The following is a 26819-nucleotide window of genomic DNA, read 5'->3' on the forward strand; positions in this document are numbered from 1 at the left end:
TAAATGTGGTATATACGTACAATAGAATACAATTCAGCCAGAAAAAGGAAGGAAATTCTGACACGTAATAACAGATGAATCTTGAAGACAAGATGCTAAGTGAAATATGCCAGTCATAAAAGGACAAATACTGTCTGATTCTGCTTATATGAGGTACCTAGGTCAAATTCATAGAGGCAGAAAGTAGAATGGTGCTTGCCAGGGCCTGGGGAGAGCAGGGGATGGGAAATTAAATGTTTAAGGGGTATAGAATTTCTGTTGGGAAGATAGAAAAGTTCCAGAGATGGATGCTGGTGGTGGTTGCACAGTATGAATGTCCTTAAAGCCATAGATCTGTACACTTAAAAATGGCTAACATGGTAAATTTTATGTTGTATATATTTTACCACAATAAAATAGTATATAGGACAGTCCTGGCATATGGTATGTGTTTTTATAAATGTTAGTTGTTAGTATTATTGTTATTTTATTATCATTATTGAAGAATGGATGTTAAGACATGGAACTGGGAAGATAGGCGGGGGCAGATCATGTACACAGGCTTGTACAGTTAAGGGACTCAAACTTTATGCTGAAGATAAAGACAGACTCATACAAGGGTTTTAAGCAGGAAGATAATCTGGTAGGATTTGTGTTTTAGCATAACAGCTGTGTGGAAGATGCCTTTTAACGGAGGCCAGACTAGAGATAAGAGACTTACAATAATAAAATAGAGAAATTCTAAGTAAGCTTATCTGCTTAGGTGCAGAGATGGCAAAGATGGAGAGGATATGATCTTATTTTGGAAGACTGAATTGACAGAATCTGGCTTTTAACTCTAAAAAACTAGGCTCTTGATCTTCAGGGATTTGCTGTGTGGAATCTGCTGTCTCCCTGTCCCCTCACTGATTTTAGTGGTTCTTTTGTGGATCTTTTTTGATGTGCAGTGATTTCACAACTGGATGCACTGGCATAATGTCAAAATGAGGAAAGAGTAGAATTACAGGATTTGTTTTCTAATGATTTTTTTGTCAGTCCCTGAGCTTTAGAAGCTTGTCTAGCTTTGGAAATACCCTAGAATGGTGTCTCTGGAGTACTTTGAAGATGTCAAATCCTTTTCCTGCAACTTAATGGAAATTTAAGTGTTATATAAATATTATAATAGTAATGTAGGAAGTGGGGGAGAGGTTTGAAGAGGCATTCTTTTTGAGCAAAACCTGCATGGAAGTAGGAGAGATAAAGTAACAAAACAAAAGAAAATGGGATGATTTCTTCCTCTGATTTCCATTTTGGGGAGTAGGGGTTCAGGGAATGGAGAGGAGAGGTGAGGGGGTGTTAATCAGCCTTAGATCTATGTCCAAAGACAAGATTATGCCTTATGTCACCATCAGCCTCTTCTTGAATCTTTAAATTCCTATCCACTTCATATTACTCAAAACCCTTCTTAAAAAAAAGGATCTAATAAAACCATTTATGTTATGGCATAAATGTCTGCTAGTGTGAACCATGTTTTTTCTACCAGGAGTATTTTTATTTTAAATGAGGGGGAAAAAAAACCCAAAGTGATAAATATCTAAATATACTTGTTATTTGGCAGACACTCAGTAAAAATAAGGATGATAATGATGATGATTGTAACTAATGTTATTTCTACCAGTAGGTAAATCCTGACCCATTTCCAAGGAATGTGGACCATGCCTTTTTAGGCCATTTGACAAAGCTTGATCTTCATAAATTGCCCTAGGTTGAAAGATAAAATTTTAATATACGTATATATGCGTTACTAAGATATTCTTGTCTGATTGTGCTTATCATTATGAAGAATGCTCTCACCATTCAAAAATATTTTCAAAGAAAATCATTTTGGTTTGTCTGATTAAACATAATGCTACTGTTCTCTGCTTTTCAGATCCTCCTTTTATTTATTTATTTTTTTCTAATGTGCCTGTAGGTGTCTCCCTAAGTTCAGGATTATTCTGTTTCCCTGAAGCAATGTTTGAAATGATGCCCAACCTGGAGACCCATTGTTGCTATAAACACTCTCAGAAAATCTCTTTAATAATCTGCCTAGATGCACCTAATGTCATCCTTTATGACTGTGATCTGTGGTCAGTAAAACTAGAAGTTGGTAATTGTTCATGAACTGTGCTGCATCTGTGCTAAGATGATTAGTTCATTAGCAGTGAAGCTAGAATATGACCTTGGATATGAAATTATTATTGAATTCTTTTCAGTAAATCCATTCCTAAATCACACTGACTCATGTTAAGTTACCTATTCTTCATGGTCTGTTTCCTCCCTCTGCATTCAAACCTCTTACTGTTGTACTGACCTCCTCTTACCATTACCATGAGGACAGGGAGTGATGTTAAGAGTATTCACACACAACACAATATATAAATTCCCTTAAAGTCCTTTAAGGATGAGAAATGCAGAATTTAATAACACCTTGGGGGATTGTTCAAATATCCTTGCGATTCTGAGATCATGGACAAAATGTCAATTCAGATAGTTCATGCCATGAATTCATGTAATGTACTACTTTTATTGGTTGACTATCAGTTGTTAAATTCTAATATGCTATTGCTTTCAGAAAATAAAAACATACAAGATTTTATTGTGTGTTAACAGACCTCCCCATGGCCAGTAAGCATTACATATGTCTACAGCAGAGGCATTTTGGTGTTCAAATATTCCTGTGAACTGAAGGCTTAGCCTAGAGCTTGCTTAGTGGTGTGGAAGAGTGGAGTAACAGTGTTGATTCTCAGGTTTCCTGGACTGTCTTTACTTCAAATAGTCTGTCCTATTGTCATTCTCGTTAGACCATATGGTCCACAGAACAGTGTTAGTGATAATCTTCTGTCAGAATAAATATATGACTGATTATGTTGTACACAAGAAATTGACACAACATAAACTGACTATACTTCAATTTAAAAAAAAGAAGATTTAAAATGTCTTTTCTGCCCTCCAATGTGAGACTTTAATATAATACAGAAGATATTTGAGATAATTCTAGACTTCCATTTGCTAAGAATCTGGTTAAGGGTTTTTTAAACATCTAATTGTTAGCCAGTCTGTGGGTATGAATCATTCCTCAGTGGAATAAAAATGGTTCTATGAGATACCTTTCCTCTTGTTTTCTTGAGGATGTGGGATTACCATGATTTACCTGATAGAAAATAACATTTTACTCTGCTACTTTTTTTCTCTCTTTGATGAGCATCAAAATTTCTGATTCTCATCAAAGTCACTATTCAGTTGGACAATAAATTTGTAGACTAAGAGAATAAATAATCAACTAGTATGATTTCAAAGACACTGGCCCAAAATGTACTTTCTTGCATGCTTAGTTGTGCTGGAAGGTCCTTTAACAGAGATCACATCTTTAATTCCAGTTAGGACTGAGTAAATTGTAAATAACTGGGAGAAGTGTTGACAATTCATATTAGATCTTTTTGCACACATGCATTTTGATCCAGAAAAGATTATAAAAGAGCTAAGGGAATTAAAAGGGTATTTGTGTGAGTAATAGAATGGGGGAAGGGGCAGAGAAGAAGGGAAAATTGAGGCACATTCTTGCAATGGGTTTTCCTGAACAATGGGAAATTGGTAGCCAAGTCGTCGTCTTTTTTTTTTTTTTAATTACCTGTGCACGACCTATGCTCCGATCCACCCTGCTATCCCACCATTTATTCCCAATGAAGATAAGAGTTTGCTGACGCCAAAATTGATTAAAGAACCAGGAGCTCCCAACATACATATGACAGGACACTTCCTAAAGAGAATGTCAACAAGAATTGTGGGCTCCACACAGAACGGAGAGTGGAAAGTAGTATGTATGCTGGAGAATGCTGCACGGGCACCTCCTCTCTATGGACACATTTCCTCTGTCAAACTATTTTCATGAAATAAGTTGAATTTTTCTTTTTAATTTGCTGTTAAAAGTTTGAAATTAAAATTTTTTTTATTGAAGTATAGTTGATTGACAATGTTGTGTTAGTTTCAGGTGTACAGCAAAACGACTCAGTTACACACATAAATACATAAATCTTTTTCAGATTCTTTTCCACTATAGGCTAGTACAAGGTATTGAATATAGTTCCCCGTGCTGTACAGTAGGTCCTTGTTCATTATCTTTAATATATAGTAGTGTGTATATGTTAATCCCAAACTCCTAATTCATCCCTCCTCCCAATGATTTATATTTAACAGGTATACACGCGTGTATTTGCGTGTATTTGTGTGTACGCATGCGTGTGTGTGCGTGTGCGCGTGCGCGCACGTAGGGCTAAAAGAAAACATTTTTTTCCTTGCTGAGAGGCCAGTAAACGGTGCTGAAGATGTGCAGGTGATGTGGAAGCTGACTAGTTGTGGGTGTTGATGGTTGTAGTGTTTTCCATTCCTGAGCTGCTTTTAATTTAACACACACCAGGCAGCTTCGGTGTGCCCGTAGCCTTTCCAGGGCACCGGGGAAATGGGAGGTAGTAAGAGCCCAGAATGTAAGTCCCCTCGCCCCGTGCGCCCTCGGAGGGGGCCCTGGGCTGTCCCGGTCCCCGCGGGGCCCCGAGCGCGGCCCCCGGAGGAAGGCGGGAACGGGAGCGGCCGGCGCGGCCTGGCGGGAAGGACACTGACCCCGCCCCACCGGGGCGCCCGGGGCTCCTGGGAACCCCGCCTGCGCGCCCCCGGGGCCTCGAGGAGGCTGCAAGGAAGACAGGCCGGCCGGAGCCGCGTCCCGGGCGCCGTCTCTCCGGGCCGTCACAGCGCAAAAGCCCGACAGAGGTGAGTGAGCGAGCGGCCTTCGGGCCCCAGCCAGTAGCCCCAGAGCGTCCCTTCCCCGCGCCTTACACCGGTTCGGCTCGGACTCCCGGCTCCTTCGCCTTGCACCTGCCAGGCCTCCCCTGCCCCCATCCTCGGCTCCCTGCTACTTTCTGGAACCTTCTGTCTCCCCCTGGACCTTTCCTCCCACCCCGAGACCGTCCTCCGCGCCGGAGTGCCTCCTCCCCAGGATATGGGTGCTGGATTCCGGCTTTCCCCTTCTCATGTGTTACGGGACCCTTTCTAGATTCTTCGACAGTTAATAGAGATGAATATCGCTTGCAGGAAACTTTTAGGCAGGAGAAGCTTTTGATAGACAAGCTAGCTCCTGCACAAGGGAGATGAGAGGGGAAGTGCCAGCCCCCAGTTTACGGAGCCAGTTGCTTTTATAATGAGAGGGAAGGTTTGTCTCATAATCACTGGTAATTTCCAGAAATCGTCCTACGCCTTAGTCAGCAGCAGGTGGCTGCGCAGTGGCTTTCAGGCATGGAAGTGGGAAAGACATGCATGAGAATTTTCTGCAAGAAAGCACAGGAACAAAATAAGGTTAAAATTGATAATTGAGCTTCTCGTCTTGTGGCAGCTAGGCATACTTGCTCCTGTAAGAGAGTGAATCTTTTAAGCCGGTTTTTTTTTTTTTTCTCTTTGGGACTCAGGCCCCAGGGCCTTTGTTCTTTAGTTTGCAAGGCCTGTTTTGCCCAGGTAGTTACCCGGTTTTTTTTTTCCCCAGTGTGGCTGTATTCTTGTCTTCCTGTCTCAGATGCAGTCTGGGGACCCAATCGGAGTCTGGGAAGGTACCCGGGAACCCTCGGACTGCCCTAAGGGCTGGTGAGTGGGCGGCGCTGGTGGGGAGGTCACCCTCCTGCGGCCTCTGTTTCTAGGATTCTGACTCAAGTATGAAAATACATTTTCCCTTTTCTGCCTTCCGTGCTGTTGATCAAGCTTCCTCTTTAGGTTTTTACGATGGTGCACCCAGGATGTCATAACTCAGCTCCACCTCAGTGAATCATGTCCAGTTGTGTGTAGAAAGAGCATGGACTTGGGCATGAGGTTGACCCAGGTTCTATTTCAGCCTCTTACCAGATGTTGGATTCTGGGCAGCTTAATCCACTTGTCCCGCTGAGCCCCAGTTTTCTGTATACTTTAATGCCCTCCTTGAATGTTTTTTTTTTTTTGTATGAATATATGCCTCAGACAGAGTAAACACTGAAGAGTGTTAGTTTTACTTCCCTCAGGGAGAGAGAAAACAATTGTGTGGATTCCCTAATAAGACAGTGGGCACAATTTTTCACTCAGTTAAGGCTGGAAGGAGAAATAATCAGGCTTTCTATTTTACCTTGACTACTAAAGATAGCAGAAGACTCTAGTACATGAGATACGATATTTATTTAGTCTGTTTCCAAGGTGTGGATTTGTGATATATAGAAATCTACAGCAGTACAGCCAAAGAAAGTTCTGAAAATGGATTTGATTTGAGTCACCTTGTCAGTTTAGAAATAATATTATGAATATAAGTGACAAAGTCCCAAGGAAAGGCATGCCACTTTGCTAGCTTTCACAAAACCTAATTTTCCATGCGATCTCCAGTGCATTAAAAAAAATGAAATGTACCATCAGTGTTGAAGGGTATCTCCAGATGGCCTTTTATTAGCTGCCCAGGAGGCTGCTTCCGTTCTCCATCAACTGTACACATCCCAGCAACAGTTTTCACCTTCGTATGCAATAAGCTATGATTGTTGCATGAGATGTTAAATGACACTTGGATGACTGGTCCCTGAAATATTTTTTGGAAGGCCATGTGCATGGCAGAATTCACATGACCACAAATCTGGATTTGCTCTATTTACTTGAAGGTCAGACAAGGTTGGTTTGCAACCCTGGGAATTTGATGGATGAAATCTGAAATTGGCCCCTATACAAGGAGGGCAAGGAGGGAACAAAGAAAGAGGCAGATACTTCAGATTGGTAGGAGGCAGTTTTAGTAAGCAAGGGAAGTTACATATGAGGCTTGTCCCGGGTAAGTGCAAGGTAAGCAGATCTCCACCCCTGTCCGTCAGAATCTTAGAAGTTCAGTAGAGGCCTTGACTGGGTTCAGTCACGTGTTGAGTCCAGATGGTCCGAACAACATCTTACTTTCTTAGGGCTACGTCCTTGAAATGTCTCCAGCTGTGGGAAAGGTGGGTGGAACATACATTCCAAGGACAGGGGACGGGGTTGAGGGGCCTCCAGTTGCCTGGGTTCAGCTCTCGGGTCAGTTGGTGGTCTTGCCTCCCTGTGACCTCCCCTACAGACAATGCCAGTGAGTACTGTTTTTTTTCTTTTTTTTTTTTTTTTGGTAAATTTCTGCTTTTGACCTCTCTTTTGAGAATTCCATTGAATGGAATAATCACAGAAGAATTTTAAATTAGAAAAAAGAAGTGATTGAGACTATATTCAACTGAGCACATCCCAACAGCTCAAGACTAGAAGTTCCTTTGTGACGGCAGGTCACGTTAATTTTGTTAAGAATTACCGAGAGTAGGGAAAACTTTTAGCTGACTTTACGTTAGTTTGCAGAAAGCCTGCTTTTCATGGCCTTTATCCTTTCTTTAATGTTTAGTGAATATACTGCCTCGTGCCTAAAATCTGCCTCCATCCTTCTTTCTTTCCTCAAATAGTCATGGGATATTGAGCTGCATATTTCTATCAGGACATTAACTAACTGGTTCCCTATTAGACTCTGCTCTTAGACCGCAGAGACTAAGTCTGATTCAAATTGATTTTCTCCCCAGCCTGAACTTTGCACAGAGAGTTAAGTGCCCAATAAATTGTGTGGAGCTAAACTTCTCAGTTGATCTTGCTGTTATGATCCCTGTCTTAAAATTTACCCATTCATTGGGTGCTCCTTTTTTTTTTTTTCTTGTTTGCTGACCTCCACCTCTCCTGGACTGTTAGCTGATTTCCGGTAGTGCTCTGCCTGTGAATGGAGTCCTGGTTCCCCTGACTCAGTCTCTGGGCCTTAATGTCTCCATTCCAATTCCAGTCTCTCCCCACAGTTCCCGTGTTTGCATACTGCTAGACTTTACAAGGTTGAAGGAGGCTTGACTTGTTCTATATTACTAGCCTCTTTCCATCCTGAGTTTCAGTTTCCTCCTTAAAAGCATGGGAAGAGTAATTTAATCTATTTTGCAAGGTATTAGGAAGACTAAGTGAGGTACTTTATTCACAAGCACTTTGTGAACTGTCAGTCACATCCAAAACGATGTTATTTTAAAGAATTTATTTATTTGTTTATTTATTTATTTATTTTGACATATAGTCAGTTTACAATCGTGTGTCAATTTCTGGTGTACGGTATCCTGTTTCAGTCATACATATACATACACAGATTCCTTTTCATATTCTTTTTCGTTATAAGTTACTGCAAAAATTTTTTCCTTTAAAAAAAATTTTACTGAAGCATACTTGATTTACAATGTTAGTCTCAGATGTGCAGCAAAGTGATTCTGTTATACATATGCATACCCGTATTTTCTGTTCAGATTCTTTTCCATTATATGTTATTACAAGGAATTGAATATGGCTCTCTGTGCTATATAGTAGAAATCTGTCATTTACCTATTTTATATACAGTAGTTAGTATCTGCAAACAGAATGATGTTATTGTTAACAGTCAAGTGTAAGCTCTTTGAAAGTAAAGTGTCCCTTATACTGTGTGGCCGACGGTGCTGACTGCTCATGCATCCTATGAGTTTACTGATGTTTCTTTGCTGGCAGAATCCTCATCCTGCCGAAAATGCCTAAAATACTGTCTTTGCTGCATGTCTAGCAGCTGGGACTCGGGCACTGGGCCCAATTCTGGCCATAAAGACCTGAATGGAAATCAGCTCTGTGGTTTCTGGGAAATATTTAACTCTGATTAAAAAAAAAATGCTTGCAAATAAAATTTCCTATTTTCTGCCTGATGCTCTGCTGATTATCTCGCCACGCCAAGGAGAAAAGCCAAAAATGAGAGCCAGTAATTTAAGGGTGGCAGAGCGGAAAGCAGTCTGGAACGCGGGTCTCATTCTGTTGTTGAGTGACCACACAGACCCTGGGACTGCCTGGTGTCCAGAACTTTTGTGATGGGAGGGAAATAACCGTTCTTACCAATTAAACCAGCTTTAGCTGCTTGTTCTGTTTCTTGAAACCAACACATGCTAGCTAATATATACTTCTGTCGTATGTTCAGTGTCAAGACCAAGTGTAGGTTCTTTAAAAAAATTTTTTTAATTGAGGTATAGTTGACGTACAATATTACATAAATTTCAGGTGCACAATATAGTGATTGGCAGTTTTTAAAGGTTATAGCCCATTTACAGTTGTCAAATATTGGCTGTCTTCCCTGTGCTGTACAGTGGATCCCTGTAGCTTACTTATTTTATACACAGTAGTTTGTACCTCTGAATCCCCTGCCCCTGTCATGCGCCTCTCCCCTTCCCTCTCCCCGCTGGTAACCACTAGTTTGTTCTCTATATCCGTGAACGTTTATGATGCTCCCTGTTTGCTTATAGTTATATTTATCTTCATCACATGTTTGTGTAATATGGGGACTCGATGTTTCTAGACTCTTTGCAAAGGCAAAGAGATTGCACCCCAGGAAAACAAAGACAGATTGTTTAGATTATACGACCCTGTCATTAGCAGGACGGCCGCAGGCCCAAGGCCTGAAATAAACTAGACTTAAATTGAAAGCAGACAGGCTGGAGGCAAAATACGAAGATTCAATGAAAATGGAAACCGTGATTGAGGACAGTGCTTCCAACTGTGACACCGCAGGCTGGAAACCCAAGGCTTCACGGCGTCGTGCTTAAATGGCCCCACACTGGCTTCACTGTGGTGACAACTGCTGCCTCTCCACTTCCCCCTTCTCCTCTTTCTCATTCCTGGGGTGAAATTTATGTAATTTAACGGGCTTTGTAACAACTTAAATTCAGAAAGACTGACCACAAATATGCTCAGAAACACTCAAAATTGTATGTATGCTTTCTAAGGGGAAGGCCCCTAGAAAACCCCAAGGCTATTATTGAAAATCTGTGTCACCTAAAATCGCCCATCTCAAATTGTTTGTCGGGCTATGACCGTAATATAAACGGCATCAAATGCATTTTACCAGTTGGATAATCTTCATGGTTAAAACTCTGCTTTCTAATTCTATCCTAGCCAGCAATTAACTCTCGGCATGAAGAGAAAATATTGCTTGAATGACTGACAAATGCCCTTATCAAGTGACCGTATTGGGTCGGTTGCAGGGCTGGTGAGAGAGCCGGCTGGCCATTAGTGACTGCAACAGTTTTATGACCCATGAAATTGCTTGGTGGTGGAGTGATGTCCAGGAGAACCGGTCAGAAAGAGGCATTGTTTTCAACCACAGCTGGAGACCTTTGGAGCCTCGTTTTAGGTGTTAGGACGCAGCCCCTTAACACTGAGAGTTCCGCAGAGTGACAGATGGAATTTCAGTCGTCCAAGGGCCCAGCCTTCCTTCTCTCATAATTGATGTTGCTGCCAAATTCAGTCATTTTATGGGCCAGTGTGGAGACTCACAATGATCAAAGCCCGTCATACTGTTCAGTTAGGCAGAAGGAGGGCACAGATGTGAGCAGAAAGGCACGAAACCAGGGAACACAAATGAGAGGGAGAAAATTCAGATCAGTGCTGGAAACCCCGTTGGGAAAAACTCCCTGAGTCTAAAGGTGTCCACAACAGAGAAATCTCCGGTGCCCAGGGCTTGGTGGTGAGGGAGTTCTTAAGGGCGCCCCCCCATGGTGAACTTGGACTTCGGTAATGGCAAGACTGACACCAGGGAGACTGAGGGTTATGCAGCAGCGATGGCCTCTCAGGCATCTCTGGTCGTTTCAGCTCCGCTGCAACAGGTGATGAGAACAACAGGTTGACAGCTGCCTCCATAGGGTTTCCAGTGGAAGGCTTGCAATATCAAAAACGGCCAGGCGAGGTCAGCATTGAGGAAGGGATGGGAGAACTCGGCTGTTGGGAAAGCGGAGATTTAACCACCGCAATAGAACAGTGATAGGAATCTGCGACACGGAAAGGAAGGGCGTGGCTTTCTGTCAGGCCCCTGAACGCACAGTAGGTTTTTGGTGAGTATGGCAAGGTGGATTGCCTGGGCCCAGTCTTGTCTCTCAAAGCCCAATGCTAGGGCTGTTTATTGTCTTTATAACTGCCTACCTCTTTCTACTCCTGTTTCTCCTCCAAATTTATACCCTTTTCCTGCCTTGTCTTTCTGTTGTTAATGCTTCGTATTTTATAAAATATTATATATGTGTACACATGTATATAAGACACACACACACACGCACATCTGTCTGCATATTACACAGTTGGATTTGTTTCTGTGTTTATCCTAAAACTTCCAACTAATATTGTCATGTCATGTCATGTCAAGTGTTTAATAACACTTTTGAAAACATAACAGTTAATGACTGCTTCTTATGCCATTGACTGCGTATAAGTAACTCATGTCACTATTTCTTATTGTTGAGTTGCTTTGTTGTTTGGTGTGGGGTCCACCTGACCGCAGTGCTGCCCTCCGTAGAGGGAGGCAAGCTAACGTGCTTTCTGTGCTTTGAGAACAAGAAACCAAGGAAGACATTGCTCAGGACCTAGGCTCACCAGACCCCGGTCTCCATCCCTAGTCTGCTCTCTCTTAAACAATCATGCACTCTTTTAACTTTGGTTTTCTCATCTGTAAAAATAGGATTAATAATATATGCCTTACAAGGTTATTACTATTAAGTTATAAGGTTGCTGTGAAAATGAGTTACAGGTTAGGAAAGCCGTGGCACTTACAAAGTGCTAACATATATATATATATATATATATATATATATATACACACATTATATGTATTTTAGGAATTATAAGGGCTTTTCTTTTGCTAAACAAAATCATTAGAAAAGGAGAAAGACTAAGCAGCAATGGTACCTGTACCAGTCAGAGTTCTTGGTTATAAAAAAATAGAAACCAATGCTGACTGATTGGAATTTATTGAAAGAATAACACACAGTTCTCTGAATTTAAGGGAAATAGACTCAGAAAGTGGGCCCAAATTTGGAGTCATGTCCCAACTAGAAATCCCATCCTGCGAATAGGAGCAGTCCCCTGCTCCGTCCTCACTGGGCTGGCCTCCAGGACACCAGACCCTCTTGTTATCAGCGTCTTCATCCTCAGACTCTCTGCTAGTGCTTGACTCTTGACTTCACCGCCGCTGCTCTGAATAAACACATTCTCTCTGTAATTTCTTTCAACCACTTTTTTGTAGTTTGTATAAATTTGCTCTTAAGTATTCTATTTTTAGAATGCTATCTTAAATGAAATTTTAAAATTTGCCCTTTTTTTCTGGTGGGAGTAGATAATTAGGTTTATTTATTTATCCTTGGGGGAGGTACTGGAGGTTGAACCCAGGACCTCGTGCATACTGAGTACATGCTCTGCCACTGAGCTACACCCTCCCCCCTCATCTTGTTCTTCATCTTAAGGAAAAAGCATTCTTTCACTATTAAGTGTGATGCGAGCTTAGTTTTTCAATGATACTATTTATCAGTTTGAGAAAGTTTCGTTCTATCCCTAGTTTGTTGAGTGTTTTTGTCATGATGTGGTATTGAATTTTGTAAAATGCTTTTTTTTTTTTGGCACCTGTTGAGATGATTACATGGTTTCTGTTCTTTATTCTACTGATACAATGTGTTGCATTGATTGATGTTCGGATGTTAAGCTACTTGGTTATGGTCATACAATTCCTTTTATATATTGTAGATTCTGTTTTCTAGTGTTTTTGGAGGCTTTAATTTTCTCTGAAATTTTTTGTATTACTTTCTCAAGGTTCAAAGATTCAAAAATTCAGTTGGGACCTCTGCTGGCTAATGTTATACCTGACACCTATACCCCAACTGCCAGAGGGCTAGGAAAGACAATTTACACTCTTTTTTTTAGATAGTGAGAGATGGAACCCCACCTCCACTTCCACATCCCCCTGAAGTAGAAAAAAATGCTTGCATGATAGACATCCAAAAATGACAAATGTTCATTATAACATGCCATACAAGCAGCCACATTTTGGAAGTCATTATTTTGTGTTATATATTCATATCCATGTTTATGAGCATGCAGAATAATACCATGAAAGGACAAGGCTTTTGATTTCATAAGGGGAACAAGTATCGTACCTGTTTTGTGTCTTCCCTCTGGCGTGTAGCCTCGTCAGTGCCTCTGAGCCAACAGCGTAGGCGCCGGGAGCGGTTTCCTACCTAAATCACGGGCTGCTGTTGTCAGCGCTAAGGGTGAATTTTGGTGGCATGAGTATATTTCATGTACTCAGGAGCCCCCCCCTCTCCTTTTCTTCTCAAACCCACGGCCTGCTGCTGGGTGAAGTGAGTTACGACCATCTCAGGAAGGGCAGATAAAAGTCCCCTCTTATCCCTACTCAGCACCCACGCTTCTGTATTGCTTCTTCCTCTGTGCAGTCTCCTTCCACTCAGCGCGCATCCCCAGTGGACGGGGGAGTCAGGTGTGGAGACCCCCGCCCCGCCCCCCGGCCCTGGCACTGGATTTGGAAGGTGTGTCAGGGAGGGACAAGCCCGAGCTCTTCCTGCACAGGAGGGGTCGCCGGGCCAGGTGCTCCGTGCCTGCTTGTGATTGTTTACCTCGGGCTCCATGAAGCCTCCCCGGAGCACTAGCGAGAGAGCGGGGCATCCCAGGCTGTGTGGAGCAGAACTCGCTTCTGAGTTGAGGTCACAAACCCCAGCCCCAGAGCTGAGGAGCTCGCCCCCATCTCCCTGCGGTTTACCCTCCACCGACGGCAAGGCGTCGCGGATCACGGGACACGTTCAACTTCGGGTGGCAGGTTGACGTTACTGCCCATCCAGCCTACCCCTGGGCGTGCTGGCCAGGGTGGATGAGCTAATTCTGTGATTCCAGAGTAAACGCGGGGTGGCCGTGCTCTCACAGGTTAAATTAAACCCTGCATTTTTCTCCCTTGGAAAATTTAAAATGATCGGGTACATGCTTATTAGACGAGGTGGAAGGTTACACGTTTGTCAGCAGGGTGGGCGGGGTGCTTTTCCTGGGGGCCCGGGGACAGTGCAGTTTGGGGCAGAAGCACGCGGGTTCACCGGGCACACTTTGTTGATGGTTCTCATACTTCAGGGCGCTCAGCCTCCAGAGAAGAAAGACAGTGCATTCTCCGTGCTGAAGTGCCACCTCCAATCAATGCCAGGAATGCTCTTTGGAGATTTTAAATTTGTGAGTCTATTGAGGGACTGGATATTTATTTGAGCCCACTGTTGTCACCAGCTGTGGTGACACTAGTCAGCAAGTCAAGAACTTGAGTTTTCCATTGGGTTCTGCCTTTCATTAGTGGGTCATCTGGTCTCCCTGGGTCCTCCTTTACCACTAGCTAGTTGTAGCTACTTGGATGAATTTTTAAACCTCCTTGGTTTATTTTTCTGCAAAATGTGACAGATAAAAAATATATCACAGAGATGTTGTGAGGATTGGATGCAGTAATAGATGTAAATCTTTTAAGACAGTGCTTAGAACATAGAAAAAAAGAGATCTCAAATGAGTCTATGCATACTCCCAAAGTTATGATTTTGGGGTAGGAAAAAGATACGTGAACATCACTTGTGACTAGACTTTACTAGTGTCTGTGTAGGTGAAGCTTGACTTGGCTCACGGTGGCCAAACAGAGGTTAAGAGGCTTGTATGTGATTTGCAGGAAGTGGAACTAAAATCATGATTGGATCCAATGTTCTTCTTCTTATAACAAGCTATGATAAGATCATAATAATAATATTTATCATATATTTACTATATGTTAGCTCCATGTTTTTGTCTTAGTCATCACCATAAGGCTATTGAATAGAGAAGAGTTCTGCCTAGAATGACTCGCTGATTACAAGTAGGAAAGGGCACTTTTGAAAGAGCCACTATGCTTTGATCTTTGACCCAACCCTTGTATATCTGTCTGTGGTTCCTATGTGCCTGGGAGCTGGAAGAGCGAGTAAAAAGAGCTGTACCTTTATCACTTCAAGAAACTGAGAGATTATTTTGTGAACTTGTAACAAAATCTGTTAGACTCTCAAGACACCTCAGCTGGAATAAAGTAGGTGGTAAAGGGAAGAAAAAAATGGTATATGGACAGAAAAAGACCTTGAAGAAATCACATGAATGCCTTCAGTGGGTCATTACATAGACTGAAGCCATGCCCATGCCAGTGCCTATCATGCTGAAACCGTCCCAGAGCAGCAGAGTTTAGGGTTCAGGGATTCAGGGAGAGGATGTCATCCTACATGGGCAACAGTGAAAGAATTTAGCATCCACCCAGGAGAGTAGATGAAGTGTCCTGAGACTCTTCAGGGGCTGGAGGGCTTCGTAGGGTGAGATGAAGGCAGCTTTGCTTCTGCTGATTCTCTAGTGGGTATCGAACCTGCTATTGATAAGGTCCATCTTTTTGGTTGTACTCTCCAAGGCTGCAGTGGTTGCAGTGGAAATCAGAAAGATATAAGACAGCTGAGTTTGGTTATGTAAAAAAAAAAGAAAAAAGAAAAAAAATTCGAACTCTGCTCAGAAAACAGACAGCAGTATAAGACCGTTAGTTAAATGCTACAAACAGGACTTTCTTTAGCTGAGCGTTTCTACTTCATTCTGTTGTTAAAAGTGTCCTTTGAAATCTCGAGATGAAAAATCACTTAGAAGTAGAAATCATTTTTAACAGAGTCAGTGATTAAGCCTGAGGGTACCACAAAGCCTTTGGTTACAAGGAGTCTGGTATATAAGATGGCATTCTCCAGAGTATATTTTTTTTTCCCATGGCTCTAAAGGACTGATCATTTCAGCAAAGGCTTGGGCTCTAAAGCACTAGAATTTGTTTTGATCGTGTATCGCATTACTGTTAAATGCCCAGGCAATAGAAGTAATCCATTGTGTCTTCCTGGAATATTAAACTGACAGAAGAATTGTGAGTTTTGGTAGAATGTTCATCTGTTTGACGTTACATTCTCAGGTGTGGTGCTTTTAACAGTGACCTTCTGTGCACTCAGCATTATGGATATTGCCTAGTAACATAGGGTAACACCTTTGTATGCTCCCAGTCTTTCTCCAGGTTTCTCCTGTTTTGCTGGGACCGGGGGTCAGCCTACTGGGCTCACCCAGTTCTGGTCTTTCAGCATTTTCCTATTGGCAGGTTATAATCAGAGTCAACCTGCCTGCATCTCCAAAAACCGCTCTGATTATCCTCACCTCCCAAAGGAACAGAAACAAATTGCTTTAGGGTTTCAAGGATTGTATACAATTTACCTGTCACATTTCTATTGCTGGAGCTACCACCTAGCTGGTGAGCTAGTCTTTGAGGAACGGCCTTGTTAGAACTTCAGGGATGTTACACTGAATGGCTGAGGTAAATCACTTGAAAAAACATCCTTACCACATAACTTTATGGCCAGACTAAATATCCGTCCCATGAATAGTCAAAAGGAGGTAAGAGCATGGAGAGAGGAAGATTAGAGAAAGAATGAGAGGGGAAGCAAAGGGAGACAGAGATGAAGTTTAAATCAAGTTGATTTATGGGAGGCATGGGTTTTAATCCACAGATAATAAGGGTCCTGACAGCAAAGTGGAGATAAATTATTTCTCAGAAAGAAATGGCATTGAATATTTCCCACTGAGCAAGAGAAGTGAACAACAGAAAGAATAGAAAGTTGAGGGAGTTGCTTAAAAGAAAGAAAACCCTCGGGAAATAGCTTTGGTGTTTACAGTTGCTGTTCAAAGATACACATCCTTTAGAGGTAAAATGAAAGTATTGTAAATGCCAGGAGACTATTTTACTGTTGTATCTGTTTGTTAAACAGACTTCACATAAAAGAGGCCAGGAAACTCTATACTAGTGAAGCTTGTATAAAAAAAAAATCAAGGGAATATAAATCACATTGTGCAGCCGAGCACTTGCTTATTCAGGAATGGATGGTGATTTCTGAATTATTTATACTCCTCTGTGAGGAAAACCCCCTGCCTTTCAACGCATATTGTATTTGTATTTTTGAAGATTGGCTGGTTTATTAGGGGTACATGATTACGTTTGCATTCGTCTAAGAGTTGAGTTTGGAATCTATGGGTGAGGGATCGCTCAGTCCCCCAGCAGGAAACAGCACACTTAAAAGGGTTTACCGAGTAATGATTTAATAAAGAGCTACGTACCACGGTGGACTCAGCGCAGCGGGAGCCGGCGAGGGCTCACAAGGCAGCCGGCCACCAGCCGTGGCCGAGGCTGCTCTGGTCCTTAGTGGGGAAGCAGCAGCCTCTGCCAGAATGCAGCCGGGGGTGGGATGCGATGTGGGTCGGTAAGCGCCCCGACCCCTCATCTTCCCACCCTTTGATCTCATCTCCCTTCAGAGACTCTTATTGATCAAACCCAACAGGAAGCCAGAGGCAAGAGAGCCTCTGTCATGTGGCCTATAGAGATTTCAGCCTCTGAACTAGGGCACAAAGGAAGAGGATGCGTTTGGTACATAAGATAATTAAATTTGGGAAATAATTTCCTTGATGCACCGATAGAAATCCAGATGGATGTTTTCAGTTGAAGCTGAAAAAAATAAAAAGAAGTTAAGCCTAAGGAACTAGATTTGGAAAGAAGCAAGCATTTGCTGCTGCACTCAGCTCCATACTCAGGGTTCTGTCTAAAATTTTTCCTTTTCTCCCATTACCTGTGTATGTAAGGGACGAGTCTGTCCATGCCCATGGCTTAAATTTCTATCATTACACATCATTATGTGGTTATTTCATAAAGTCTGTAGTTGATATAAATGTACATTCTATTCTATCTGTGTGATATTCATATGCATGTATAGTAACATATTCTTGTCAATTCAAGTTTTTCTAGATTTTGTAGTTCAGTTCTTTGATGTTGTTGATTTTTTCCACTGATTAATATCTGAATTACTGGTGGGTGTTTTAAAATCCTCCAGTGGGTTGTAATTTATGAATTTATTTTTATGATCTTTTTCTGTTTCTTCTTTATATGTTTTGAAGTTATGTTACGGGGCATAGAAATTTAGATTTGTATATCTAAATTTTTAGGTCGAGCCAATAGGACCTCCTGATGTACAGGATGCAGTAGGTGTGAAAAAGAGAAGATTCAGGGGTAACTCTGGGATTATATATAAGTTAAAAAAAAAGTTTGCTGTATAAAGCTTCAGGTAATCCTATGGCCCTGCTCCTAAACTGACTCTATATCTTTTAACTTAAAAAGAAAATGTGTTTGTATTTGTCTCACCACCATTCTTTTCATAGACTTAGAGCAGTTTTCTTCAAAATTTCTTTAAAAACAACTAATTTAAAAATTTTTTCTTCCAGGAAAGATTGGATTTTTCTCAACCTTGAAATTTGTCAGCATAACAGGTTTGCTTTCTGCTTCAAATTCTCTTTCCCTGAACCTGGAGCCAAGTAGAAAGTTAAAGAAAATATCATGCTACATTTTAATGCTGTTGCGTCCACATAAAACTCTCACGCTCAGTTTTCCTTGCCCTGGGGCCCCCCTCCCTTAGCTCTTGGCCATTTGAAACAGTGTTTATCTCTTACTGACTTAAACCGTATCATTGAAATGTTTTATGATCTTTTTATAGTGAACCTGCCTCTTTGTGCAGAAAGTATGTTTTTCTCACTTTTGACAAACACATACAAAGGTTTCTGAACCCAAGTGCATTCATTTGAAATAGTTTTGCTGAGTACCCACCATATGCATTGAGCTTGAAGGCGTTAAGAAAGAAAATCTGACTTCAGGTTGTGAGGAATGATTTCATGTGAAAATATAAATAGAATAAAATGCAAAAACAGGCACAGGGAAGTTGATGAATTATGATGCACTTTATTGCTTAAGTTTTATAGGAAGCATTTGCTGTGTATCAGTCACTGTTGCAGTTTTATCCTCAGAACCCGCTGAGGTAGACGGATTATTATCTCGTTAACACATGAAGGAGTTAAGGCACGAAAAGTTTGGATTCAGGGTCTCATAGCTAAGAGTTTCTTGAGCCAGAATGTAAGCCCAGGGACTTCTGTTTCTGAATCTGTGTTTTGAGCTGCATTTCCATCTTGGAATGAATGATACGAAAAATTAGGTACTACAGTTTATACAAAAAGGAGACCCTGGAATGTGTAGTCACATCTCTGTGTCGGAGTTGGGATTTGGGACAGCACTATGAGACGAGCGAGTCTAAATGATTGCTTTTCTACAGTCTGAATTCTTAGGCACCTTCTGACAAGGAGGCTGTTCTAATGACATCCTCAAGTTTTAAATTCTGTAATGCTGTGATTTTCCCTTTTGGAGTAGGAAGCGATTTTTTCTTTGTCATTCACGTGCCAGAGACATAATGTAATTTTTTTTCTTGCTGTAATATCTCATGCATCTGTATAACCACATGATGCTCTGAGAATATTAAATATTCCCTTCTGCAGGATCACAAAGTGCAGTAAAGCTTATTCTTCCCGTTTTCAGCCGAGCAGAAGTAAAGCAAAGCAAGACATAGAGTTTTATATTCTAGATGGTGTTGGATAATTAATGGATCTCCCTGTGTCTAACTGTACGGTGTACAGCACATCAATTGCACATTACAAATGTTTTCTCCTAATTGTTCCTCAGAGGGCTTTAATAAAAATTGCAGCTTATCTTAAAACAATCAGTTGCTATCTTAAAGCTCTTTGTTGAGGATAATAAATGGATAGCACCTGGTAGGCTGGCTTTTCTGCAAACATAGGAAATTTTAACCTTTAATTTTTCTCAGTTTAATTCATTTTTGTACTGCAGTAATAAAAAACGCTTTGGTTAAGTTGTGCTTATACGTTTATGATATATCTGATCCCACCCAGTGCTAAAGTAAGAAAGTAAGAGCATTTAGTCTTTCATCAAATGATTATGATAGCTTCATTTCTGTTTCCTTAAACTTTCCTGCCAAGATCTCATCATGTGTACATAATATTTTAACCACTTATTTTATATGCAGTTGAAAAAGAAAACATTTGGATAAGAGTGAAAAATAAGCCTGAACTGTCACCAGATTTACAAACTGCCTCCATCTGTGACCATATTTTATTCCCTTCCTCTTACTCAGTGGGAGGAATGACTGGTTCTGTCACAGCTACCCCCGCTTCCTCGGCTCTGGATCCCAAACACTAGACGACCTTCAGTAAATTAAGTTGAGCGACTGTGTGTGCGTATGTATGAATGAAGGCATTCTTTGTTGCCCTTGGAACTGGGGGCTAATTTGGTGCTCTGTCTAACTTTGGCCGAGACCCCAAATACTGAGAACCACATAACTGATGTCAAGAATCCCACATTCAAAGCAAGGTACAAGACTGCTTAAGCTTATTTATGAAGGAAAGGACTTAAAACCAAAGTTAGCAGCTACTTGGGGAGAATACAAAGCAGTGTGGTTGAAGAAACAGAGCATCAGAATAGCTCTGGGGCCATCTTAAAAGAGGCTTTGTCCGAAAGGCCTGTTTGAGGGGCACTGGGGTCCTGATAAAAATGTCTGTGTGGAAATGGACCACCGCAAATGGACCCCCAGAGACTGGGGGAGGCGGCATAAATGTTCATTTGGAGAGTAAACCAACCCTTTCAGATACCTGCAGGTGAACGAGCCCCAGCAATGGGATGGGGGATGCTTCTGAGAGGATGTCGCAGGCTGACATGAGAAATTGTACAGCGGTCTAAGCTTAGACTTTTGGTTAAGTAACACATCATTCTATCAGTCACCCTCCGTTATCAAATAATTTTTGTTTGTGCAAGATAGTTAACTGCTGTGGTTGCAGGTGATTTCGTGTTTAAAAGCTATCTATATTTTCCTGATGCAGTGATTGAAGTTTTGAGCATTTAAAAAATAGAGACATATCTTCTTCTAGCTGGATCCTCTGGGAATTATATACTGCCTTAATTTAAATACAAGTAGTGATTTTGCAGATCTGGTTATGAGTTGATCTTTAATATATATAATATATAAACCTTAAATATTTGAGGTTAAATGTATGAGCCTAAACAACATATTTAAATCAAAGTAAGAATTAAGTGCAGTATATACACACACACACATATATACATATACGCATATATTATATACATACATATATACATACGTATATATATGAGTGGACTTTTCTCACTGGACTATAACATGCACTGTGTAGAGACATGTAATTTGCTCAGTGGTCTATAATAAGACCCCAAGATCCCTTCCATATTCAGCTGTTAGAACCCCTACCAATATTTGCTATCCAAGAATCATCCATGTGATGAGATACCGTAATGATATTACACTTATTGTCCGAGTCTAATTTAGTTTTTCTGGAGACAGAGAACTGCAGTTATCTGTGCAGTTACTAGGTCATGACTTTTTAGTTATTTCTCTGTTACTGTGATATCAAAATTGACAAAAACTGAGCATTTCAAGGGGCTGTATACTCAGTAAAATCATAGTGTTTAAAATTCTGCTTTTAAAACATTACATAACTATGATAATATCCAAGATAAGGTAAAAAACATGAGGAAGAGAATGATGAGAGTTCTACTCTCCAGTCTTTGACCCACATCGTCAGTTTATAATCCGCTGTTATTATTCATAGAGTGCATTAAAAACACACCCACTCTTGAACATTCGGACTTTTGTTTTTGCAGATGACACTGGGTCTCAGAACAGCTCATTAATTGTTACTGCAAATAAGCCAAAGGACATGATCACTTTTAGTCTGACATGATTTGTCATACAGCATTAATCTCCTGAGGCTGAAAAACTTGAAAAGTTGCAGTGTATGCAAAAAGAAATTAGATAAAGAGAGGAAAAGAAATCACTGACTTTTTTTTTTTTAAAAAAACATGAAGTCTGGAGGACCTATATGTGTCCCAGCTTCACTGTGCTAAGAGACTAAGGGTTCCTGTTTCCCACCTGGGAATGCTTATAGCATAAGTGTTGTGAGTTTTCTCATGCGTTGTCGCCTTTAAATCTCACAATAATCCTGTGAGGTAGAAAATACTGTTAACCATACGTACAGAGGAGGAAATTGTAGCTCAAAGAAATTAAACAACGTGTTCAACATTGTATAGCTAGGAAGTGGCTGCGACAGGATACACTAAGGTCTGTGTTCTATTGAACTCATGCTCTTACCTACGCTATTGGGTGGGATAGCAGAGAACATATGAAAAACACCAAGTACACTGCTTGGACCACGGTAGATTTTTCCATAAATAAATGCAGCTTCTTTTTTTTTTCTTACCTCACGTGCCAGTCTCGCGAATTTTCTAAGTTCATGATAAACATTCAGTAGAACCTATGTGAGGTGTAGTCAGTGAAGTGGTGAAGAAGAAACACGAGATACTAAGATTTTTCCATGTTTTCACCCTTTTCTCCATTCTGCTCTGTAAATAGGCCCCCCAAATTGACCTAGTCTTCCCCATATAGTTGATAATAAACCATAATTTATTCCTTGACTTTCAGGAAAGTCATCTCCAGGGAAAACCATTCCATGTGCTGTTAGAGCAGTGGTTCTCTCCCAGGGGTGGTTCTGCACCCCTGGGACGTTCAGCAGTGTGTGGAGACATTTTTGGTTGTCACAGCTTGGGGTGTGTGTGCTATTGGCATCTGGTGGGTAGAGGCCAGAGAGGTGCTAAACCTTCTACAAAGCACAGGGCATCACCTAACAATGGAGATTTACCCATCCCAAAGTGTCTGCAGTGCCTGGATGGGGGAATCCCTATGTTAGAAAGATCAAGAAGGAAAACCCAGAGCGTAGCAGTATGAGAACTGGCCACAGAACACAGTTTCTGTTCAACAGAAAAACCCTGACCATACATATGTTTTTGTGTTAGTTTCTTAGAAATTACACTCATTTTCAAAAAATGTTTTAGAATGGCTTATGGCAAATATATATTTTTTAATAAAATATTGTTATTAAAATAAAACAGAAAACCCAAGTCATGAAGAATAAGGGCAGGTCTAAGCTGTATGAAGTCAGGGCAGATGGGAAAATGTTGCTTTTTCCTGTGGCAATCCTTTTTTTAAAATTGAGGTAAAATTTATGTACAATATTATATAAGGTACAAGTGTACAGTATAGTGATTCACAATTTTTAAAGGTTAGGCTCTGTTTATAGTAACTATAAAATATTGGCTGTATTCCCTGTGTTGTACTGTACATCCTTACAGCTTATTTTATGCCTAATGGTTTGTATCTCTTAATCCCCCACCCTGGTACCCCCTCATCTGTCTCCCCACTGGTAACCACTAGTTCGTTCTCTGTATCTGTTTCTTTTTTGTTATAGTCACAACTTTGTTGTATTTTTTAGATTCCATATGTAATTGATATCATACAGTATTTGTCTTTCTCTGCCTGGCTTATTTCACTTAGCATAATGCCCTCCAGGTTCATCCATGTTCTTGCAAGTGGCAAAATTACGTTCTTTTTTTTATAACCGAGTAATATTCCATAGATGGTGTTAAATCTGCCATCAGATTAATTTTCAGTTATACTTGTTAGCTGTTTTGAAATATTGAGATAGTAGCTGAATGTGATGTGAGAAGAAACACTTTTTTGCTTTACTTTTTTCTTTGAGGTGGGAGGCAGTAAGTAGGTATGCAGCTCTTGAGAATGACTCACTAGAGGCAGAGAGGTTGGTATTGCAGGATATAAGGGAGATTTCCCTGAGAGAGGAGTGGGCTTCCAGTCAGAGAGGGTGTGTGAGCCTTTGAGAGAAGCAAAGACACTGCCTTCCCCTCTGGCGTGGGAGGCAGAGCTGCGGAGACAGGAAGTGAGACGCGGACAGATGGGTTGTGGAGACGTCCTTGTGCTTCAATCTTCTGAATAACGTGAAAGACAAAGTCATTTTCTGGGGTTGGGGGGGGGGGAAATGGGCAGCAGGCTTGACAACAGATGATAAAGTGTGAAATAGTCATTTTGGACAGTGGGAAAACCAAGCATACTAGGAAGACGTATGAGGTTGCTGGGCAGTGTTGTGTGATCCTCAGTGATCCGTGGACCTTGCTGAATGGAAGAACACCTCGCTAGTGGTGACGAGGTCAAGGAGTCAGGGACCCTATTCTGTGTTTCCTAGAAGTGATGGCTGGATCTAGGTGTCTGGGCAGTGCTTCTTTCCTCACTTGCCCGTCTGCTCCGCATTTTACAGACTCTTGAGTTTCTGCTTCCCGTGTTTGCCTGTTTTTGGATCCAACTCTACCATGTATTTCCTATATGTAGGAATTAACAGAAGAAACCTGTTATGTTATTGGGTGGGGTTAAGGATCAAGTATGTATTTGATGGTGTGGTTAGGTGGATGCAAAGACCCCTGGAGATAATACAACAAGCCCATTGGAAGAACTATTTTAGCAATTTATTGAAAGAAAATTTATGTCATAACAAAACTGAGGGGTCTTTCAAAGGACCTAACCAACATAAACAGAATTTTTAAAAATCACCAACTTTAAGCAAATTAGTAAACTCTGTATGTCAAATTTTTACTTTTCCTCTTAATTTTTTTCCTTTTGATGAAAGATTTTAAAAAGAATCATAAACAATTCCAGGAAGTTTTAATTTTATCTCACATTATGTATAAATGCTCTTTTCCTGTAAGGAACAAAGGTGTCTGCAGACCTCTCTAGGAGTGGATCTCAGGGAGGTTGGGAACTCTTTCTTTATTTGGAGATCTTGGGTTTTTTATATTTGCCATAGCAGAAGTAAATGTATTGCCCTTTTACTACAGCCTTTGTCTTCAAGATTTATAAAATGAAAAAACTCTGCAAAAAGTTTACCTGTTTCCCTGACTCTAATCAGGCACATCTGAGGCATCACTGCTTCAACTAGTGACAAGGTGACAACCTAATGTTACTGTTGCCACCGCCTTCTCATCCTGTGAGTTGTCACTGGGTGCTTAGACTTTCTTCTGTGTTGCTTGTAAAAACCCACACTCCCTTTGTCAAAATGTGAAACCTGCCTGAGGAAGGCAGTGACAATTAGAAGAAAGACTGCCCTTCAGCTCTGCAGTATAGTCTCCATTAAAATTTCTGTTTTAGCTCCCAGTGTTTCCAGAAATGACGTTCCCACTCGCCTTCCTCTAATCAGTTATTTCATTTTATAAGGGTGCTCGTAGGAATATAGAGGCTTACTGACTATCCTGTGTAAAATATGTGTTTGCACTGGCTTCTGCATGGGCCACAACTCTTGATAATAACTCTCTATATCTAAGTTTTCTCCACATATTTCAATAGACTCTGTTTTGCCCTGAAGATAGAATAATACACAAGTTCTCTTTTAGGGGTAACACAAGAGAATTTTTAGGCATAACAAATTACAGTGAGTAAGCAAGACGAATAGCTAGACTACCTATCCGCTTTTCTTGGCTAATAGCACCTAAATCCATGACCCAGTTTCCACTCAGATGCTTGTGACCATCACGTAGGAACGTCCCAGGCTCTTGGTCACGCAGTACCTTTGAAAATCTGTCCTTTATTTGTGGAATTTTACCAGTCGCTTTTTTGTGTTTTCCCAAGAAGGAAATCAGAAACACTACCCCTGCTTCCTTAGAAGCTGAGGTACACGGATGTGTGACCCCGGCTGTATGCATCAGACACAGCCATTTGTGACTTTGACTCAGAAGTGAGTGTGAAGAAGCAGACGCCCTGGAATCCATTCATTTTGGACCAATCTCAAACCATTCAGCTCGCAGAGACAGCCTGAGTTACAATGTTAACGTCTGGTGCCCAGCATCAGTGGTGCAAGTTGTGGTGCTGGTGCCGAGCCCCAGCAACACGGGACCAGTTATGGAGTAATTCAGAGGAAGTTCCTGGCTGCATGGCTCCTTGTCTGGTGCTTTCATTGCCCTAGAGGACCCATATTACCCTAAAAATGTGATGCCATCATTCCTTGGAGCTGCTGGTTTAACTTTTAAGTACATAGCAAAATATCCATGGTGAACCCTGAACTACCAATTGCAAGAACTCTAGCAGAGACTTCACGTTTTGGTCTCCAAAGGCTTTGTTTGCATAAAGAGATGATCGCCTCCCTGGGGAAAATTATTGAACAAGTTTTACAATTAGCAATTAGCTCCCAAAAGGCTAGACATTGACACTAAGTTAAGAGGGGTAAAATCTGTTCCCTGTAAGCCCGAGAAATGACTTTGCAATGGAGAGAGTCATGAAGCAGATGACTCTTAAGTTAATCATTCTCTGTTAATAATATTAATTAATTTTCCTCAGGGGAGACTACTTCGTAATTAGATCATAATTTTCAAAGTCAGTTCTGCAATTTGTCCAAAATTTCTTCAAGAAACTAAAAGCATTTATCAAGTAAAATGCTGATAACACTAGAGGTGCTATAAAAATATAAGAGAACAGGTCATTTGGTTTTGAAATTTACAGTAGTTTCAGCATGTTGTGGAGAGACAGCACTCTCAAAAAGCAAGCAGCATATGCGTTTATAAACTTTTAAGACAGAAAAAGTGATGTCAGTGCACTAAGTAACTCCAAAGTCATTCTAAGGTTAGTTCATGTAATTGAAAAAAATAGGAGAGCAGAATATAAAGCTGTTAGTAAGTGCCATGGTGTAGGTTACTGGTTGCATCAAGGGAAAATATTTAAATATACAAGGAGAATTTATGAACCACCCTGTGATTGTACTGGTAGGGATGGGAGTCCCAGCAGATAAGATATTAGATCCAAGAGCAGTCACTGTTACCATTATTATTATCATTCACATCTAATCTGGAAGTAAATTGGAGTGCCACGTGTTTCAAATCAAGCATGGACTTTGATGCTAGACATACGTTAAAAGGAATAATATGCAAAATGCTTAGTACAGCACCTGTCACAGACTAGACATTTAATAAATGTCCTCTGTGTTGAAATTTTCCTCTGTGTTAGCAAATACGATTTTATGGTTTGAACATTCTGTATGCTGAGAAGACTGAAACAAGTGGACCATGAAATAGCTGTGAAAACTAGAAGAACAAACCTGGGAGA

At 41.0% G+C, this 26819-nt stretch overlaps 1 long non-coding RNA gene across 2 annotated transcripts in view; it reads left to right on the top strand.

Annotated features, from left to right (window-relative positions):
* The first annotated feature begins 5539 nt into the window (after window positions 1–5539).
* LOC116284705 (uncharacterized) overlaps window positions 5540–26819 on the top strand; it is a 299362-nt gene continuing 278082 nt past the window's right edge. For both annotated transcript variants that reach the window (XR_012062108.1, XR_012062109.1), the window contains exon 1: window positions 5540–5625. This is a non-coding gene — a long non-coding RNA (uncharacterized lncRNA). The remainder of the gene's footprint in view (window positions 5626–26819) is intronic.

This window comes from Vicugna pacos, chromosome 20, assembly GCF_048564905.1.
Source record: "Vicugna pacos chromosome 20, VicPac4, whole genome shotgun sequence".
NCBI lineage: Eukaryota > Metazoa > Chordata > Mammalia > Artiodactyla > Camelidae > Vicugna > Vicugna pacos.